The 2,984-nt window shown below is 47.3% G+C and overlaps 1 long non-coding RNA gene across 1 annotated transcript; it reads right to left on the bottom strand.

The window, feature by feature from the left end:
* Positions 1–1,374: 1,374 nt before the first annotated feature.
* LOC137478585 (uncharacterized) lies at positions 1,375–2,098 on the bottom strand. Its single transcript, XR_011001678.1, has 2 exons — positions 1,797–2,098; positions 1,375–1,641 (listed from the first exon to the last, which is right to left on the bottom strand). It is a non-coding gene; the product is annotated as an uncharacterized lncRNA (long non-coding RNA).
* Between the last annotated feature and the right edge of the window lie 886 nt (positions 2,099–2,984).

Genomic DNA, 2,984 nt, shown 5'->3' with positions numbered 1-2,984 from the left:
GGTAAAAACTGTGGAGGAGAAAAACTTTTTCTAAGTAATACTTTCTTTCTGCAGTCCCTTCTCTTGCCCAGGGATCAGAGGTGCTTGTACTCCCTTTCCCTTGAGCCACTATTTCGTTCAGATTTCATTCAGTGGAGATGCCAGATGCTCTCAGGAAACCATGGATGCCACAGATGGCAGCACCACAGCATCTCTCTTTGGAAGCAGGCCTGCCTTATGCCAGCTTGGCCAATGACTGGAAAGAAGTCTTACCTTAAGCCAGGTGGGTGATCATTTTAGATGCCTTCTTAGCAAGCAAAATGAGAGGGGAGATCTTTAAATGTCTGGGACTGAAAACTGGCCTGAGCTGCAGCACTGAGCAGTCAGTCCCTGGCAGGAGCTTGGCCAGGGGTCTGCTTTGTGCCTGAGTCCTGCCAGAGGCTGTTGTGACACCAACACAGGCTGGGGACTGTCTCTGTTTTGTCACACATGTGTTGAGTCCCTTGGATAAAACTTTGCTTAATTACACACCTCGGGCTAAATACTTTGAGTGTAATGAGAGGGAAATCTGGCTTACCCAGGTCTTTTTTTCCCCATTCATCAATTATTCTGTGTCACCCCTGGCCCATGTAGACTTTAGAAGTAAATGCAAAGACTGAATCTAAAAGTCATCAATGCACCTGATGGGATTGCTGTAACATATTTTTCAGCCTTAAAGCCTTTCCAAAAGTCCACAAAATATAGCATTTCCTTGTGTATTTTTTCTAATAACCATGCTAATTTGCCATCCCAGTTGTGCAGATTGCACTGGGGCAAGAGGTGTTCTGATTATTTCCTTTGTTTATGGTATTAGACTTAAACTATTGTTGATCTTATTGTTCTTATTTGTAACGTGTTCACCTCACTAGGACAGTAATTGTGTCAAGCAAGTTGGAGTCCAATCTGCAGAGCTGAATATTCAGAACTGCAAAAGAAAGGCTCCAATTTTTCAAGCAGCGGGCATATTACTCCTCCATTTGGATTATTAAATTCTAATTATAGCCTGTTGATCCAGTTACAATGTTGTTTGTAAATCTAAATACAGTTCTCTAAAGCCTGCATTTTATTTCTTAACCTGTTGATGCTTAGCAAAAAACACTGGTGTGCCTAATAGAGCAGGTGGAGCTTAGCTTGCTTGTGATCAAGCTCTTTTTTCCTCATCTGTATTCCTTTGGATATGTTTAGGAACGAATGCTTAACACCAGGAAGAGCCACGACCAAAGCATATAATGCCTTGGTACCTGTGGACTCAGTAGGGCTGGGGTTAGGATGAAATTTTCTGTTAAGTAACGTTGGTGAGGATTCCCAGGTGTTTTGGGAGGAGGGGAAAGGCAGTTGGGTTTGGTTTCTCTGCTCTTTGGAAGTTACCCAAGGTCTTCTGGGAATGGCACCTTAACCATTCCCTCTTACACAAACAATTCTTTTAGTTCCTTCTCTTCTTTTCATGCAATGTTTTCTGCCCTTCCAAGCCCTTTTCTTCCTGAATGTTAAATGCGAGGAAAGCAGAGAAGCCCAAGCCAAGTGGTGTGAGCAGCACTGGTTCCCAGGAACTGCTGCATTTTGTGTGGCTGAAAAGTCTCCACAGCTCCGAGCTGAGAGTGTACCTGCAGCATCTCCCCTCACCTGTAAGAGCAGAGAAGTTTTGAGTAATAAACTACCATGATGGGTGATTGCCTGAGTCCATAAACCATACTTCCCTCACAACCTTTTTTTTTCTTCAAGTCTTCTTTTAAGCTCCAAGCATCCAGCACAGGCTTCTAGCCAGGCTTGTCACTGACCTGCTGAGGTGGCCAACTGTGGCTTGACTGCTGGGCATGGAAATCATCAGATGCACACCCGGGATTGCCACTAAGTCTTGGAGAGCTCCTCCCTGAGCCAGACACAGCTCCAGGCAGTGAAGCATCACCATGTCACAGCAGTGGGAAGGGCTAGGGAGGGGTTGTGGATATATTGACAGGTGGTGTTGGGGAATTAACCCAATTTCTCCTTTCATCCTTGTCACTCAGAATCCCCTGGGGGAGGAAGGGAGGGAGCTGCCCTTCCTGAAGGGAAGGTCTCCTAGAGATTTTCTGCTGAGGTCTCTGCCCATGAGCACTTTGACAGGAATTTGGGATACAGACATCCAAACAATGGACAGCTCCAGCAGGTAGCACTCTTCCCATTGATCCTTTCCCCTGAATCCTACAGGGAAAATCACTAGGGTAAAGGTGCTGGGGGTGGAAGGTGAAGCCTGCTTCCTCCCCTTGAAACAGCATCTGAGCTTACAGTCTTGGCCTGGGCAAGTGAGTAAAAGGATTGAAAAAGGATTGAAAGACATTACAACATTCCAACAACTGGGATGGGGGTGGAATGGGGGACAGGGTCACACACACACACACATTTCCACACTGAGATGTGCAAGGCAGGGTGCTGCTCCCTGCTGGGAGGAAAAGTGCTGTTTGCTTGCAGAGCCCAGATGGGTCAGCTAAGAGGGCACAGTCTTCAAGCCATGGGGAAGGCCTGCCTGTGGCTCTGCTTGCGTCTCTGTGTCCTCCTGCTTGGGGACAAGAGGGTTCCATCTCCTCCAAGCTGCCACTGAACCTTGACAGTGCCCCCATGAAGGTGTGAAGGAAACTCTTCACTTCTCAGATGGTTGTGACCAATGGGAACACAATTATTGAGCCCAGGAGCTCTGCTAGGGAAGAGACGAGCTGGGCTGGAGGGGATTCAGGGGGCTGCTTCTACTACAAGGAATGAGGCAGCAAATCTACTTCCCCAGTCAAGCAGAGAGTAGCATGGTACTCTCATTGCTGGGAGTGAGGACTGACTGGGGCAAATGTTCTTCTTGACCTTCTGCTGGATCCCTTGGCTTCATCCCTTCTGGAACAGCCTCCTTCCCCCACCCCTAGTGTGCATGTAATGGGAAGAAAGAGGCTTTTCCTGCATTTAGACATTCCCAGCAACCAGAGACCTGCAGAAGCTGACCT

This window comes from Anomalospiza imberbis, chromosome 8 (genome assembly GCF_031753505.1).
Source record: "Anomalospiza imberbis isolate Cuckoo-Finch-1a 21T00152 chromosome 8, ASM3175350v1, whole genome shotgun sequence".
NCBI lineage: Eukaryota > Metazoa > Chordata > Aves > Passeriformes > Viduidae > Anomalospiza > Anomalospiza imberbis.
The sequence above is the reverse complement of the archived record's forward strand: the minus strand, read 5'-3'. Positions and strand labels throughout refer to the sequence as shown.